This window comes from Oncorhynchus mykiss, chromosome 16, assembly GCF_057628025.1.
Source record: "Oncorhynchus mykiss isolate SJ-2025 chromosome 16, ASM5762802v1, whole genome shotgun sequence".
In the NCBI taxonomy this organism is placed as follows: domain Eukaryota; kingdom Metazoa; phylum Chordata; class Actinopteri; order Salmoniformes; family Salmonidae; genus Oncorhynchus; species Oncorhynchus mykiss.
Genome location: NC_143037.1, coordinates 47,844,305 through 47,863,800, shown reverse-complemented (window position 1 = coordinate 47,863,800; position 19,496 = coordinate 47,844,305).

Here is a 19,496-nt window from a genome sequence, read left to right as displayed (position 1 = left end):
TGACCACCATCCAATTTTCCACTTCTCTTTGGCAGCTGGAAATGAACAGATGGGAATGATTAGTAGCGTTAAAAGGTAGAATATTTAACAAAACTAATTGTGACCGCTTTAAGATGTTGATTGATGATATTTTTATTGGAAAATGTTTCTAATCAGGCCTTTGCTCACATCTTTCAATTCTGTATTTCCCCACTGTTCTTGTCATGACTTCCGCCGAAGTCGGTCCCTCTCCTTGTTCGGACGGCATTCGGCGGTCGATGTCACCGGCCTTCTAGCCATCGCTGATCCAATTTTCATTTTCCATTTGTTTTGTCTTTGTCTACACACCTGGTTTCAATCCCCCAATTACTTGTTCATTATTTAACCCTCTGTTCCCCCATGTTTGTTTGTGAATGATTGTTTTTATGTAATACGGTCTGTTTATTGTGGGCTCGCTTATTTTGTATTGTATTTGGCTATTTTGAGTAAAATACGTTTATTTACTCATATCTGCTGTACACTCCTCTACACCAGCTGCACACAGACTACATTACATTTTTTCCTTAGTTAAATTATGCAAGAGAGCATCAGAAGAGTTCTGGAAACTTTGGTTTACAACCGTTCTCAAAAAATCCTCAGTTAACAAAACAAGTTGTATAAAAAGGTTATCAACAATCTTTCTCCACTGAATTCTTCAAATTACCAAAAGTTTAAGAACAAATTTACTCACCTACTTCGGATATCTCCCAAAAATATATTTTACTACATTCCAAGAATCCTGAAATAATATAAAGTTAACTTGGAAAATCATCAATCGACTGTTGAATAAGAAAAAGGCATCTACAGCAACTCTGTATTGTTGGAAATAAGACCTATAGTGATCCTGATGTAATTAAATGTGAATTTAATAAAGTTTTTTGTGAATGTGGGTTCCTCTCTGTCCAAGAAAATAGAGAAAACGAATGGGAATCCCTCAGATTACATCAAGGGACATGTCCCTTCTCTGCTTTAGTTTGATCCCGCTGCTGTAATGGAGGTGATGGAGGTAATTGGTAACATAAAGATATCAGCAGCAGGTCATGATGAGATTGGTGTCTCTTTGGTGAAATCGGTGTATTCCTCGATTACTGAGACTCTAATGTATATCTTCACCAAATCTATGCAAACTGGTATTGTTCCTAAAGATTTATCTAAAGCATTTGACACGGTTGATCATGAAATATTACTTTCTAAATTGAATGATTACGGTTTTCATTATTAAACATACTCTATGTACTGAACAAAAATATAAATGCAAAATGCAACAATTACATAGATTATACTGAGTTACAGTTCATGTGAGGAAATAAGTCAATTGAAATAAATTCATTAGGCCCTAATCTATGGATTTCACATGGGAATAGACATATGCATCTGTTGGTCACAGATACCTTAAAGAAAGAGGGCCTCACAATGGGCCTCAGGATCTTATCACTATATTTCTGAGCATTCAAATTGCTATTGATAAAATGCAATTATGTTCGTTGTCCGTAGCTTATGCCTGCCAATACCATAACCCCACCGTCACCATGGGGCACTCTATTCACACCATTGGCATCAGCAAACCGCTCACCCACACGACGCCATACCCGTTGTCTGCGGTTGTGAGGCCGGCTGGATGTACTTCCAAATTCTCTAAAAGGACGTAGGAGGCAGCTTATGGTAGAGAAATTAACATTCAATGCTATGGCAACAGCTCTGGTGGACATTCCTGCAGTCAGCATGCCAATTGCACGCTCTTTCAAATCTGAGACATCTGTGGAATTGTGTTGTGGGACAAAACTGCACAATTTAGAGTGGCCTTTTATTGTCCACAGCACAAGGTGCACCTGTGTAATGATAGTGCTGTTTAATCAGCTTCTTGATATGCCACACCTGTCAGGTGGATGGATTATCTTGGCAAAGGAGAAATGCTCGCTAACAGGGATGCAAACAAATTTGCGTACAGAATTTGAGAGAAATAAATCATGTTTATGATAGAGAACAATTGTTTCTTGCAAATGGATATACATCTACCAGGGCCAAGATATCCTGTGGCGTGCCACAGGGTTCGATAATTGGACCTTTGTTATGCCTAATCTATATCAATGACCTTGCTGCTCGGTCTTCTACCATACTTCCCATTCTCTTTGCTGAGGATACAGTACTAATTAGATTTTATCACACAATCGTTTTGATTCACTAATTAATGAAGCCAACTCAGGCATGGCCACATTTTCTGAATGGTTCCAGATAAACAAATTATCTTTAAATGTGAAAAAAATCCAACTTCATTGTATTCGCTAATAAGAAAAAAGAAAATGAGACAGAATCTCAATTGATGAAAAGTTATCCTGGAAAGATTGTTTTCAATTTGCCTGCAGCAAAGTGATGAAATCTGTTGGTATCATCAGAAAGATTAGTGGTTTGGTTCATCAGGCTTGCTTCCTAACTCTACAGTATAACTTCATTTGCCCACATCTCATTTATCTCACCGTGTGCCTCCTACCTACACTAATTACTCATCATACAAAATAAATTTGCAAGACTAGCCACCTCCTCTAATTACCTGGCTCTATCTGCACCTTTGCTTTAAGAAACTCAATATCTTTTTACGACATTGATGTAATGCCAATTACTTTCATATACAAGTACTCATACGGCATCTCCCAGACAGTTTACCTAAACCATTCAATGGATTCTTCCAGGTGAATTCTGAAATCCATCTACATAACACTGCGACATTGCGACATAGGTACCATACGCTGGAATTCTTGTCTTCACATTGCCAAAACCTCATCATCCCTCAATAACTTCAAGGGGGTCAGCCTGATGAACCAAACTACTCAGTAATCTATTCCATATAGCCTAACTCTCACACTCTCACATCCACACATGCATGCACACATTTAAACTAAACGTGCATATATATATTTATTGTTGTGATTGTTATCTGTTGTTCCAAACCTTTTTTTTGTGTATTTATGTATTGTATATAGTTTCTTTGTGTTGGGGTTCATATACTGTACGCCCTTGGACTTTCAACCACGCCTGCACGCCATGTTTTGCTGTGGTGGTTGTTTAACAAAAAATCTGTATTGTTGTCTATCACTTGTTTTCTTCGGTGCAAAGAAATGTAACTTAAAATTAAACTTATATGGTTTCTGCAATGAAAAATGGATTCAGAAAAAAATGTAATAAAATGTCAATTTTCAGTTATGTATCACAAATGCATGATATCCATCATGGTACTCTTCCACTTGCGAAATGTTTAAGTCCCCAATCTAGACAGCCAGACAACTCATTCCATTCCCAGGTAAATGTTATGGCATGACAGCCAGATATGATAAATGATGTGGGATGAGTTCGTATTTTGAAAATGGTCAATAACTAAATTCAATTGACTATTGCAACATTATGCAATTTTGTACACAACGTATCCATCTAACATACATTTCTGAAAATCTGTGTGGTAATGGTCAGTACAGCTAGCTGTTATCATTGTGTTGCTACAAAACATTAGGAACACCTGCTCTTTCCATGACACAGACTGACCAGGTGAATCCAGGTGGAAGCTATGCTCCCTTATTGATGTCACTTCAATCAGTGTAGGTGAAGGGGTGGAGACAGGTTAAGGAAGGTTTTTGTGCCATTCGGAAGGTGAATGGGCATTACAAAAAATGTAAGTGCCGTTGAACGGGGTATGGTAGTAGATGCCAAGCGCACCGGTTTGGGTCAAGAACTGCAACGCTGCTGGGTTTATCACGCTCAACAGTTTCCTGTTTGTATCAAGAATGGCCCACCACCCAAAAGGACACCCAGCCAACTTGGAGTCAACATGGGCCAGCATCCCTGTGTAACGCTTTCCACCCCTTGTAGAGTCCATGCCCCAACGAATTGAAGTTGTTCCTAATGTTTGGTAAACTCAGTGTATATTGAAAGCTGTGCTTTCACACAGGTGTGTTTCCTGAGCAATTAAGCAATTCAAATCCCATGCTCAGGTTCATGCATAAAAACGCCCAGTTGCTCATTATTTTGGCTACGATGTCTAGAAAAAGAGATCTCAGTGAGTTCAAAAGAGGTCTCAGTAGGGGATTTGAAGTGTGTGTGTGTGTGTGTGTGTGTGTGTGTGTGTGTGTGTGTGTGTCTCAGTCACCAGATCTCAACCCAATTGAACACTTATGGGAGATTCTGAGACAGCATTTTCCACCACCTTCAGCAAAACACTAAATGATGCCATTTCTGGTGGAAGAATGGTGTTGCATCCCTCCAGTAGCACCAGACACTTGTAGAATCTATGCCGAGGTGCTTTGAGGTTGTTCTTGTGATGGCCCAACGCCTATTAATTAAGACACTATGTTGGTGCTTTCTTTATTTTGGTAGATAACTGGTCCTAACACCTATTATTACTCTACAGCTTGTACCTGAGTCAATACCTTTTGCTTTGCCATTATTTACCTCCATTTTATGATTTGGATGAAGGTTATATAGAGTTCACCACATCCACTACTGCCGGTCAGAGACAGCATACTGTACACCCATCACCACTCATCTCACAAATGTCAGACTATCCAACTATCGACTTAAAAAATGCCAGGCAAGAGATTGTCTCTCTCTCTCTCTCTCTCTCTCTCTCTCTCTCTCTCTCTCTCTCTCTGTCTCTCTCTCTCTCTCTCTCTCTCTCTCTCTCTCTCTCTCTCTCTCTCCAGTGACAGACAGCCCATATGTTTGCTCCCAGGTCCCCCTCCAGAGGCCCCCACACCTGTCAATATATCTTTGACTCTCACCAGTAGGAACTGAGCGAAGTAGGAGAGGGGAACATTTCACCACAACCAGATGATGGGCTTTGACTTTGGCTCAGACTCAAATCCAATGTCTCAAGATGTGCAGTGAGCTCATTACTGTGGAGTTACGATATATAAACACACATGCAGCTGTTTATTTTGTCACTCACTCCTCTTATTTCTTTCTCTCTCTCTCTCTCTCTCTCTCTCTCTCTCTCTCTCTCTCTCTCTCTCTCTCTCTCTCTCTCTCTCTCTCGCTCTCTCTCTCTCTCTCATATCTCTCACTCTATTTCTCTCTCTCTCTCCTGGCAGAGTTTCACCTGAGCAGACTGTCTTTCCTATCATAAGCACTGACACATGGCCACTGACAGACAGACAGATGGGGTGCGGTTTGCCCCCTTGGTCTCCGTCTGATGATGCAGACGAGGATGGGCGATTGGTCATCCCCAGAACCTGCTTTATATTTACTCAGTGATTTACTCTGTGTGGATAGATCCTGTTTATTCTTTCAGGACATGTCTCCTAATGGTATGCACATCCTATATTTTGGTATACTGTACCCACTTGCATTATCATCTGTGTAATACTCGATAGAGTATAACTCACGACATTTCCAAACACAGTACACCGAGGCACGGTTTGAGCCATTTTGCAATGCAGTGTATACATTTAGCCCTCTTATAAAATATGTACTAAAATGATTGTTTCTTTGCCTTGCTACACAGCTGGGGGTTGCTGTTGCCAGTCACAGACACTAGAAAACTGAATTTGAACTCAAAGCAGATATACAATTCTAAATATGCTGTTTTGCATATCTGAATGGCAGCATGGCATGGCACAGAGAAGGAGGGCTGCCTGGATGTCTGTCTCTCTGGCTGCAGCCCCCCTTGGTCGAGCAGGGCCAAGGCCAGGCAGAGTGAGTGAGAAACCGTTCCACAGATCTCTGTATTAAACTAATGTGCTGGGATCAGGGGCCAGCGCCTCTCAAGCTGTCTTTTTGGCCTGCGACTAATGTGAATGGGCACTGACTGTGTGCTACTGGCCCGGGCTGCTGGGGCGATGGCACAGATACGGAACACCTGCTTAAGCTCTGTTCCAGGGACCCTAAATGCATCCGTTTCCCTCCACACCACATAACGTCTTCTCCTCCGGTTGTGATTAGTGGAGCCAACAATGGAATGGGCTGATGAGATGAACGTCCCCCTCCTCTGTAAAGCCAGAAGGGCTGCAGTTGAACACTGGTGATCGGTGGCAGCGGTAGGATCTCACACAATGGGTAATGTCATGAGATTTTTTAGCAAACACATGGCGCTGTGCTGCTAGTGAAAACAGCCTACACCTGTTTATACTTATCTCCAAGTCTTGCTGCTTTACACAACCTATGAAAATGACTTCAAATTGACCATTGGGCACTTGTAAAATCGTTGCTTTTGTAAACAGAATACCCCAGATGTAGTTGACCATTAAACTTCAAAACATGCAATCTCCTGTGGTGTATATTGTGGGCCTAGCGGTCTCTTTCAGTAGACAAAAACAGAGGGCAGCATTTTGGTATGGCTAGATGGAATGGAAAACCCAGCTCTTTAGTGATTTTATTACCCTTTCTAAGAATCATTACTTTCTGCATAGAGTTTGTTTGAGCTTTAATGATGACTGATGGTAGTGGTGAGGGCTAAAGGGTTAAATGCATGGGGAACAACCATGAAATGTAAGTGTTCTCCATGCCATACACACTTTGATATTTCATCATGAAGAGGTACATGCTGTGAGGAAAATCTTAAGTCTTAATAATTCGATATGAAAGGAGCTTTATTTCTATTCCGAGTGATGAATTGTTTCTGACATGTTCACTGGTGAAATGCTTTAGAAGTTTCCTTCCTGACAGTACTCTGGAGGGAGCACATTTCTTTTCTCGTCTTCCTCAAAGTGGGTTTTTCTTAACTCTTTGAGTTGTCTCTGTGTTTCTTTAATTTCGTCTCTGATCCGTCTCTCTACCACCGCAGCGCCTCACGGGGCATCTTAGAGATGGAAATGAAAGAAGAGGAAAGGATTTGTTGTCACATCGTCGCCGTCACCATCACCTTTGAGCCCCAAGACGTCCCCACAAAGAAAATTATACTTGAATCCTACAGAGACCTCAGGGAGCCGTTGTTTCTTTTTTTTTTTAATATTACATGACGGGGAGTTTATTTTCCTTATCAGTTGTAAGGCATCAGTTGGTTCTGTGTGGGTGATTAGGATGAGTTTATTACTTGAAATAATCTGTTTCCTTCAGCTGACTGAGGGTGGAGTGAGTCAGAGAGACTCTCTCCAGAGACAGCTAGCTGTTGTCACCGTACTGGTGTAAGTACTCTAGACGTACGCACACGCGCACACACATCCTTCAAACAGACCACCAGGACCAAATCTAAGCAGTGACTCATAAGACACTTCCGTTCTCTCCTTGTCTGACATTAGCAATTACCGCTGCAGTCGAAAGGTCAGGAGATGTTTTTAAAATGCTGGCCAATGCTTTCACGTCGCTGATCCACTTAAATGTCCTTATACATTTAGAAAGTATCAAAGTAGGCTTTTAGAAAAGGGATGTGTTTTAGAGCGCTGTTGACATTGTGACATTTTGTCAGCAAAGTAGGTCTAGTGTCAAATGGCTTTCTGTTCTTCTCTGTTCTTTTCTTATATCTCTTCTAATCCACAGTGTTTGATAATGGTAATTCACTTGGTGAGGACAGAAGCTGCTGCTATTCTCATTCAATTGTTCCCTCTACACACATTAGTGACCGCTCTTCTTGTGCAAGATATGTATCCAAGCACATTGCCACAATTATTGTGCGTGTGCAGAGTACACTCACACATGTGTGTGTGTGTGTGTGTGTGTGTGTGTGTGTGTGTGTGTGTGTGTGTGTGTGTGTGTGTGTGTGTGTGTGTGTGTGTGTGTGTGTGTGTGTGTGTGTGTGTGTAAGTGTGTGTGTGTAAGTGTGTGTGTAAGTGTGTGTGTGTAAGTGTGTGTGTGTGTGTGTAAGTGTGTGTGTGTGTGTGTGTGTGTGTGTGTGTGTGTGTGTGTGTGTGTGTGTGTGTGTGTGTGTGTGTGTGTGTGTGTGTGTGTAAGTGTGTAAGTGTGTGTGTAAGTGTGTGTGCGGGTGCACACGTGTTAGCGTGATGTGGAGACGTAAAGTGGAGGTCCACGTGTCTGCATGTTTGTTCAATATCTCAACGTTTCTGTTCGCACTATGACACGCTGAATTCACATTAAATCTAGACCCAACGTAATCAGCAATACATTTGATAGATTACATCTACATTTCTTCGCTCTACGACAAGAGGTAATCACACAGCTTGGAGAAGACAATACTATCTCGGACATGGCAGAAAAGGAATTACTGTATCTCCAAGATGTTTCATTTACTTTACGGTAGTTAATTAACTCTGGTTAAGTCAAATATGTACAGTAAGCACATTAACTACACATATTAATTAGCTGACGGCAAAGAAATGAACGATGACAATCCTGATTTAAGTGAAAAATAAGTCGAGGTTTAGATTGTTTCATTTAAGTTAAAAGCCTCCATCTAAGAGCCACTTCCAATGCGAGAGAATTTGTTATACAAATGTTGCTTAATTATCCCTAGACTTAATTCCTCCTACCCAACCCCATCAAACTTTTTATCATTTTTAAATATTTATCAAAAACACTTCCCTCACTGGTGTCATTAAAACAGTTGTATCCTTATACATGTTGTTACTACTAAGGTATGGGCTTTAGGCTATTTCAGCTGGGGAATATATTCCTCCCCCTCTACATTGTGTGTAATGGTAAAGTGTAGGCCAGTAATGTGGGCCTAATTCTCTTCACCCCTCAGCAGTTTGGGCCCTGCCTCATCCATCTCACTTAGAGAGAGCAGCACAGCCAACCAGATCAGCACTAAGTAGAGACATCAGCTTTATTATGCTACAGAAGACAAGTAGGCTAAATTATTTATGTTATTTAGACATGGGTATTAGAAATAATAGCTACAGAATATCAGTATTAGTGTTGTTAGAACCCAATTTGCCCGTTCGTTTCTCAATGTAACCTCAAGGTACTGTGGTTCCATAATTCCAATGTACTGTGTTTCCTTAATTCTAAAGTACTGTGTTTCCATAATTCCAAGGTACTGTGTTTTCATAATTCCAAGGTACTGTGTTTCCTTAATTCCAAAGCAGTGTTTCCATAATTCCAAGATACTGTGGGTCCTTAGTTCTAAATTCCATTTCCATTCTAAAAACAGCACATTGAAGTATTCTTGTTTCAACCTCTAAGTATAAGTGTTATTATAACATAATTTGCCTGTTGGTTTCACAACGTAACCTCAAGGTTTTGTGGTTCCATAATTCCAAATGACTGTGTTTCCATAATTCCAAGGTACTGTGGTTCCATATTTCCAAGATACTGTGTTTCCATAATTCCAAGGTACTGTGGTTCCTTAATTCCAAGGTACTGGGAGACAAATTCACCATTCAGCAAGACAATAACCCATTCCAAGGTACAGTGTTTCCATAATTCAAAGGTACAGTGTTTCCATAATTCCAAGGTACTGTGGTTCCTTAATTCCAAGGTACTGAGTTTCCATAATTCCAAGGTACTGAGTTCCCATAATTCCAAGGTACTGAGTTTCCATAATTCCAAGGTACTGAGTTTCCATAATTCCAAGGTATTGTGGTTCCTTAATTCCAATGTACAGTGTTTCCATAATTCCAAGGTACTGTGTTTCCATAATTCCAAGGTATTGTGGTTCCTTAATTCCAAGGTACTGTGTTTCCATAATTCCAAGGTACTGTCGGTCCTTAATTATAAATTCCATTTCCATTCTAAAAACAACAAATGTAAGTATTCTGGTTTCAAGCTCTATGTGAAGGAGACAAGAAAGAACATAAAGAAATAGAAAACAGACTGTGAAGGTCAGAACTGTATTATTCAAATTCTCTAATGTTTGTTTTGTGGAGCTCCTCTGGAGCCAACGGAATTTCTAAATGTCATCTAATGGACATTCAACGTTCTTTCCCTCCTAAACTCAAACGAATGTAGCCTACCTACTTTCATCCATTTCTAAAAACATGATGTGGAATAACAAATACACGCTGTCAGTTGTATTTTATATCAAACCTAGTCCTTATTAATATTGAAAGACCACAGGGATAAAGGCCGGATGGATCACATGGATTTCATTTGTAGGCCTATGTCTTGAAAGTGTCACGATGTGGCCCTTTTTTGGTGTATATCGTGGCTCCCCCCCTCTCTCACTCTCTCTCCCACATCAGGTTTTACAACGGTCATAAATACCTGGTAGAAACTGCCATGCAGTATTGAGGGAGAGAGTCTATGGAGATCAAAGAGCTTCTCTTAACAAAACTCCTAATCCCCAAATTGGGAGAATTAACAATATTTCTTTTTTTGAGAATGTGGGAATGGTCCGTGGACACTTAAGGGACAGTCATGTTGAGTGTGTTTCATTTGGTGAGCTCACGAAGGACAGGAAACACTCATTACTGTGTCTTTGGTTGTGTAGAATTGAAAGATTATGGGGTTTACATCTAAACATTGTGAAACGTATGTGATTAAACATGAAACTATTTGTGAAAAGATGTATTGTGATGTTAACCTTCTAAATGAGAAAATTCATATATATATGAAATTTCATATAAATATATAAATATATATATTCAAATATATATTCAAATTTCATATAAAGTTAAACAAGTCAGTGGCCACGCCCACGTGAGCATAGACATTACGTTGGCATCATGGACCGCCCTTTTCTCTGAAGTGTATAAAACCCACTCCTGATGAAATTTACATTAGGCCAGAAAATATGGAGCTGACGCTACGTACATGTTGAAATGGTTAAGAACTACGACTCTATAAGCCCAGGAAACCAGACAGCGTGTATTGTTGGCTACACGGCTGGAAATGGTTAAACTCTGAGATTAAGTCTAGTACGAGAATACAGACAACCGCGGAAGCATCTATTCTATGCAACGAGCATCTGTACGCCTGATGTATCCATTACAACAGACACTATCCAAAGCCGCTGAGAAAGTGACAACTACGAAAGACATTGTGACTTCTGGGGAAGTTTACCAGAGACTTTCTGATGAACTGACTCTCCAGCAGATGGACCGGCGATTCCAACAGAGACGACAACAACGACATATGGGTGTAAATATATACATTGCAATTATTTTAGAATGAGCAGCCGTTCATGTGCAAAGGATTAGCATTTCAATTAATATAATTATTAATTACGTGTAGTGTGTAGTGAATCCATTTAGTCTTTCCTGTTTTTTTATCTGTCCATACCCCATTCCATTGTCTACCAAGCCGCCGTACCGGTGTAGCCCACTAGGGACTTATTGTTTTGTTTTAGTTGTTTTAGTAACCAATAACTATATTGTTTGTTTATGTATTTCTGTGATTTGATTAGTTAGTTAGTAAATAAATAATTAAGCCAATTTGTATATCGCTTATTCATTATGGAGGCTAGGGTTCGTGCAGATATCCAAGGGTTTGCATTGTTCAGTAATGAGAACTGATGTGGTACAAAGCGACTGTTTTGATTAGATATGAAAATATCTGAAGAGTCGATTAGGGAAATACAGACTCTATAAACATTTTCCCATGGTGCCCCGACTTCCTAGTTAATTAAAGTTTACATGATTAGTTTAATCACGTAATAATAATTACACATAGAGAATTGATAAGATAAAATAACAGTCTTCACATTTAATGATAGTCCAGACACAACAAAAGCTTGGCACTGTGTTTTTACATCAATACATTTTATGGTGATTGCTGTAACAAACAGATTATTAAGGCTTTGAATGAAGTTACCACAAAAGCCTGCCGGGATATGGATTTGCTCCAAGCCAAAACGAATACAAGATGGATCATGGCTTTCTGATACATACATTCCCTTTAGTCATGTGAATGAAACGGCACTGTATGTGACACACTATACCTATACATCCAATGAAACATCACTGGATGTCTACTCTATAACTAGTCTTTACCCCTAATGTGTAGATTTGCAGAGAAAGCACATCTCTGACATGTTGTCCAAATCCAAATAATTATAGCTAAATTTGTGCAGTTTTATTAAGAAATGCTTCGATGCTAAAGCATTTTAATCATTTTCATATCTTGGATAATCGTTTTCTGAATGCTTTGAGCCATCTGAGTGTTCAGATGAATGGCCCACCTTTATCAGGACTTCTGAATGAATTAACTGATTATATCTGATTAGCCAGATGATTCCATGCAGGGAATGGAATTCCAGTGTTCTATGGTTCTATAGCTCCAGATTCAAGGGATTGGCTGGATCATAATCCTCTGCTCTGCTCTGGTCTGGTATCCATCTCAACTGGCTTTTGTCTTCTAGTGGGCCACTCCTCCTCTTCCCCGGCGCAACGCAGATAACAGGAACCAACCATTGTTTCAACAATGCAGCCAGAACAATGGGGAGCCAAGGTGCATTATTTGTTTGACAGATCAATGATGGATAGCAGATCTGATGGGAGCCGGTGCCCTTTTCCTGAGCCTGACACCCACCTGCACCCCGCCATTATGATAGTGCATTTACACTCCCCTGTCACGGCAGCACCAGTATTAGCCAATACAGTGCCTTCAGTAAGTATTAACACACCTTGACTTTTACCACATTTTGTTGTGTTACAGCCTGAATTTAAAATTGATTGTTGTGTCACTGGCCTACACACAATACCCCATAATGTCAAAGTGGAATTTTGTATTTAGAAATGTTTATAAATTAATACAAAATGTAAAACAAAATGTCTTGAGTCAATAAGTATTAAACCCCTTTGTTATGGCAAGCCAAATAAGTGCAGGAGTACAAATGTGCTTAACAAGTCACATAATACATTGCATGGACTCACTCTGTGTGCGATATTAGTGTTTAACATGAACGACTACCTCATCTCTGTACCCCACACATACAATTATATGTAAGGTCCCTCTGTTGAGCAGTGAATTTCAAACACAGATCCATCACAAAGACCAGGGAGGTTTTTCAATGCCTCGAAAAGAAGGACACCTATTAATCGATGGGTAAAAAACAAAAAAGCAGACATTGAATGTCCCTTTGAGCATGGTGAAGTTATTAATTACACTGTGAATGGTGTATCAATACAACCAGTCACTACAAAGATACAGGGATCCTTCCTAACTCAGTTGCCGGAGAGGAAGGAAATCGCTCAGAGATTTCACCATAAGGCCAATGCTGACTTTAAAACAGTTACAGAGTTGAATGGCTGTGAAAGGAGAAAACCATTGAAGGTATACCACAATACTAACCTAATTGACAGAGTGGAATGAAGGAAGCCTGTACAAAATAAAAATATTCCAAAACATGCATCTTGTTTCCAATAAGGCATTCAAGTAAAACTGCTAAAGAAATTGGCAAAGATATTAACTATATGTCCTGAATACAAATTCTTGTGTTTGGGACAAATCCAACACAACTCTACATTTTTTTCAAGCATGGTGGTGGCTGCATAATGTTATGGGTATGCTTGTCATCGGCAAGAAAATGGGTATGATAGGGATATCTTTTTTGTAGCTAAGCAGAGGCGAAATCTTAGAAAAGAACCTGCTTCAATCTGCTTTCCAACAGACACTGGGAGACAAATTCACCATTCAGCAGCACAAAATAACCTATACCCCAAGGGCAAATAAACACTGGATTTGCTTACCAAGACAACAGTAAATGTTCCTGAGTGGCCAAGTTACAGTTTTGACTTAAATCTTTTGACTTAAATCGGTTTAAAAATCTATGGCAAGACTTGAAAATGACTGTCTAGAAATTATCAACAACAAACTTGACAGAGTTTGAATAATATTTTACAACCCAGGTGTGCAAAGCTCTTAGAGATTTACCCAGAAAGACTCACAGCTGTAGTCACTGCCAAGGTAATTCTAACATGTATTGAATCAGGGGTGCAAATACTTACGTAAATGAGATATTTCTGTATTCAGTTTTCAATACATTTGCTGACATTTCCAGTAACATGTTTTCACCTGTCATTATGGAAGATTGTGTGTACTGTAGATGGGTGAGAGAAAAATCGATGTAATCCATTTTCAACTCAGGCTGTAACAACAAAATGTGGAATAAGTCAAGGGGTATCAATACTTTCTGAAGGCACTGTACATGCTAAGAGTTTTATTCATTCTACAGAAAGAAAGTGTCTCTCCTTCCCCTCCCCTCCCATCCCCTCCTCTCCTCTCCTCTCCTCTCGCAGCGTGGACCAGCTGTAATTGGGTTGGTTTACACCTCCTTAAGAGCAAATCGAAGTGGGCTAGACATGCAGCCATGCAGAAGGCAGCACCGGGGATAAAAACACAGCCATCCACTGAGGTTCTGGGATATGTTTTGAAATGCATAGTGTGCACTGCTTTTTTTTATGGGGGTTGAGGAGTGTGTGGTAGAGGGGGGAGTTGTATTTGAACAGCATTGTGGATCATGTCACATAAAGCCGGTGTTCAGTCAGATTAAATGTGAACAACACACGCTTTACCAGGACGTCCCCAGACAGAAGGCGATAAGTAAGCAAACGCTTTCACACCGCACGAGGCAGTATTTCCATGGACCCATGTGTTTACTGCAGAGCAGCTGGGGAGGGGAGAGAAGAGCTCAGCTTATCCCAAAAAATAGTTATTTGATGATGTGGAGTACCCTTGACAGATACAGCACTGCGTCTGGCTCGATGTATTTCCAGCCAATGTTACAGTAAATCCCATCAGCATTACATTGACTGAAACCACGGCACTAATGGAATGATTTAAAGAAGACCAGAACATCAAAACATTATCACCCAGGACAAACAATACTCAACTTCAATTTACTTTTTTAATGGGATTCGTTATTTAATTTAAGAGGGAGAAAATGTGCCATGAGCAACGCTCTTGTGGATAAAACACCATGACAGAGACATAGAACAAGAACTCTCTCTCTCCTTAGCCAGGAGGAAATGGAAAGGCAACGTGTGACTGCAGAGCAACATCCCTGTGACCGACCGACTTCCCCAGTGCTGTGAAACAAATATATTTTGAGAAATAACAGGGACTGATCAGAGCTGTAACCAGGGTTACGAGTATTTGTGAGTTCCGGAAGGGGGGGGGGGGGGGGGGGTTCTATACAATTAAAAACGTTTAAATGCTATTTAGAGAACAGAAAAAGATAGGCAAAAAAGACCCCATCCATTATCACCTTGGCTGCTACAACAATTAGATACCACGAAATTGGGGAGAAAAAGGGGTAAAATTCAAAACAAAAAAAACTTTGCACAAACAGACATCAATGGAGCACAGAGAGGATCGTATTATCACATTCACATGAATTATTAGAAAAGTACTTACAATTCTGTGTTAATATCAGTGACATAGTAGTAAAAGAAGTGGTGTGTAATGGATAAGATGAACATAAAGATGAATATAAAGTAGCGTATTTTTTGCTTCTGCTGAGGTAGGCTCTGTTTATCGTTAGCTTCTTACTTCATCATTCTAGCTGGCAAAGTAATACTAGCCAGAACCCTTCAATGTTACTGCAATAGGAGTCTCGGTTTTTGTTTGTTTGGGGGATGTCTGTAGACACCCAGCAGGAGCCTAGGGATGGTTTTAAAAGGACCTTTTGTCTGGCATCTCGCAAACACCCTGTCAGCAGTGCCTCTAGTTTTGCCTACTTCTCTAGTGAGTCGACTCCGAGCTGGGGTAGTTCGTTTCACGTCTCAGGCCCTGCCAAATCCAGGGCGCGCAGGCAAACGTAACGAACAACCACTGTTCATGGTTCCACTAATTTACAAAAAGAAGCAGGCGTAATTAGAACTCAGTCAGATCAAGAATATACGCATTCTAAGCTTTGACCAACACTGGGACAAATATTCAGATGTTGACCCATAAATTATTTTCTTTATTGTAAACAAAATATATATATTTGTATTTTTTCAAATTAGAAACGTCACGTAGTATACCTCATATGTAGTTACGGCCATGGGACAGATGTGTGTAATTTCCCAGAGTCCTCAGTCCTGGGAACACAGATCAGAGTGTAGAAAGAGAAATAGCTATTTTGCCGCCCAATGCTCTGCTTTCATTGCCTTGTTGTGCCGCCTCTCTCTCTCTCTCTCTCCTCCCAGCATGATTAATGCCAGGTGAAGAGCCCTCTGCTCTTTCTGATAGATTTATGGACTTCACAGTACAATATCTTAGTGTTTCTTTGTACATTAATCTTCCCTACATTGATATTTGTCATTTATAGGGCTCAGAGCCTGGCCTTTTCCTGCCCCTGCAAGCCCCCTCTGCTTCTTGATTTGATTGGTACTCAGTCCCTCTGGTTAACCATTGGGGGCTTGGGCAGAACTAGCCTGCTATCCTTCCTCGCAGGTATGAAGGAGTGAATGCCAAGAAAAAAGAATGCATGAGACACAAAAGGAGGGAGATCTTTGGAAGAAGGAATATCATTAGGGTTCTGGTCTATTGGTAGGACTACTTGTACAGCTGAATGACTCTTCATTCTGAACTATGGCTGACTCATAGTTCATTGTGGCTGACTCATGGTTTGATCTATGAGTTTAGACGCTTAACTTGAGTATAATCATAGTCCAGCATTTAACTCTACTGAAATTGGAACTAGACACTTGGATGTAATATTTCAATATGTTTTGTTAACACACACAAATACAGTATACGCCGGAACTAGAAGCACAAACTGTAACGAATCTCTTCGTCGTCAGAGGAGGAGTAGGGAGGATCGGACCAATATGCAGCGTGGTAAGTGTCCATGTTAATTTATTAGACTGAACACAAAAAAACTAAATAACAAAGCGAATGGAAGAAACAAAACAGTTCTGTCAGGTGACATACATCATAGTGGGAACATATGGTTTTCAATCAGAGACAACAATTGACAGCTGCCTCTGATTGGGAACCATACCAGGCCAAAAGCAGAAATACAAAACCTTGAACAAAAACATTGAATGCCCACCCCAACTCACGCCCTGACCAAACTAAAACAGAGACATAAAAAGGAACAATAACAGAATAACAATATTTGCCTTTTCTCTTGAAAATGTTGTGATATCAAATTGGTAGCTACAGTCTTGTCCCATCGCTGCAACACCCCTATGGACTCGGGAGAGATGAAGTTCGAGAGCCATGCGTCCTTCGAAACACAACCCTGCCAAGCTGCACTGCTTCTTGACACACTGATCGCTTAACCCGGAAGCCAGCCACACCAATGTGTCGGAGGAAACACCATTCGGCTGGCAACCATAGTCAGCTTGCAGGCAGGCACCCGGCCCGCCACAAGGAGTCACTAGAGCGCAATGGCACAAGGAAATCCCAGCTGGCCAAACCCCACCCTAACTTGGACGACGCTGGGCCAATTGTGCACCACCTCAAGGGTCTCCCAGTCACGGCTGGCTGTGACACGACCTGGGATCAAACCCGGCTCTGTTGTGACATCTCAAGTGCTGTGATGCAGTGCCTTAGACCGCTCGGATGGCCCTCATGTTGACTTTCAACAGGGGAAATGTACATCCAAGTTGAAATGGGGTTTAGAACATCTACTACTAAGCGATATTAGAGAAAATAAGAGTTAGGAATCTGAAAATCAAACATGATCTGTTAACAAAGTTCAGCTGGGATAGAAGTATACTCTCAAAAACAGAATATATGCTGAGCATTCTGGTAAACAGAAAGTAGATAGAATATTCTCTGCTCTCTTATATGAACATAAAGGACAATTCTTGCTAATTACATTTTGAAATTCCTCCAAACTGTTGAAATGCACTTGTATTTACTGTGTGGAAAATGAATCCTGATATTATATCTTCCTATAATCAGTGTGTATCTAAAAACACAGAGGCCCTGTGCTCTAACACGACCCACCCCTGGGGAATGACATGTCCGTTGGTGATGGAGAGATGAAATCATCTGGCTTTTAAAGGCTCAGCGGAGGGAGCTGCCCTCATCCACTGTCCCCCTGTCCTGTATCCTGGATTCTCTGCTCCAGAATGTTCCCCTAATGGCCCTCGCTTCACAACAGGAGATCCCCTGTTCCCTGTCTACTGTTCCCGGACGGTCGATGTTGCAAGCTATTTCTCAAATGGTGCTCCCTGCTCCTCACATCAGTCCTAACTCCACCAGGAGCTCTCCATCTGGGTGAGTGAGTGTGCTGGGGTCCCAGGCAGACACCGTGAAATGGGCCCGGCTGTGGTTCAGAGCACAGGCCCGCCCTGACCCCAAGCCGCCCACCTCACGCAGCCCGCCAGCCCACAGACCTGGCCCATTTGCCAAGGCCCATTAGTGTGTTCATGTTTTACTGGCGCCACAGCCCTGCCATTCATCCTGCCGTAGCGTGTCATTTGACCACACTCACACACACACACACACACACACACACACACACACACACACACACACACACACACACACACACACACACACACACACACACACACACACACACACACTCTCAGACACTCACACAGATTCATCCAGCCATGCCGTTAGGTCTGGCCAAACCGCTATACAGTGTTAAAGTCAATCTGCTCTCCGAGCTCACAAGCTCTAATGGCCCTAAGGCTTCCCTGCCCTGGTTGGTAATTGGAGGAGTCCAGCTGGAACGTCTAGGATTGATTGTTTTGATTAGATACGGCATCTCCGTGGATCAAATGGTATGGAGTATTGATTTGTTTTGTCTGCGACATCAATCATAACAACAGCAGCCAGATATTGCAACCTTAAGCCACTTCTCCAGCAGGTGTAAGGTCGTATGAACAGGATCTAGGTACATTTGAATATTTTACTGCTTCTCAAACTCTGTATTCTACACACTTGGATGAAAATGTAATTTGTTACATTAAGTACTATACATGTACACCTTTTCACAGTGGAATGAGGATGATCGCTATAGGCCATGCAGCTCTTATGTGCGCTGGTTAGCCAGTGTAGCTCAGGTGTAGGCCTACAGCCAGTGTGTGTCAGTGTATCATGATATAAAGGCCACCAGGGCTGTCATGTCAGTGATTTATTACCCAGTAAGGAGCCCTGTAGCATGGCCATGCCAATGTCCCCAGTCCCCTGCTACCTGGTGCTCCTCTAGTCACGGCGTGTGACCACATCACTCCTACAATCAGCAGGGACGATATTGCTCAGCTCCGATTGACACATGAATCTATTTGTTGACATGTAGAAGGTTTTATGGGAGCCTTGCAGGTCAAGTGTCGTAGCTAAGAGGTTAATGTGAAAATAGATTAACCCTGGAAGCGATTGTTTCACACACACAGTTGTCCTAATACTGTGTTAGCAACCCAGAACACCATACCATATTGCTGGCCTGCCTATATAGGTCAGGTGCGCTGTAGCTAGGCTGTGGTGTACTTTGTAGCCTTACAGTAATATAAGGGGAAATCGTCTCAATCAAAGGAGGGGTTGTGTCCATATCTTTGAAAAGTATACGTGGCCATGGGAATTCTATCATCAGACTGACTGATGGCGTGTGATTCAGCTGCTCTCTGTCTGTCTGTCAGCTATACAATTTCCTCGACTCCCTCCTCAAGTGTGTCTGTGTCTGGAAATAGAAGCAGGAGGAGGACTGGAGCACAAATTGGACAGAGGACTAATCAGTGCAGTAGCAGCTCCACTCCGCCTTCGTCCGCTCTTCA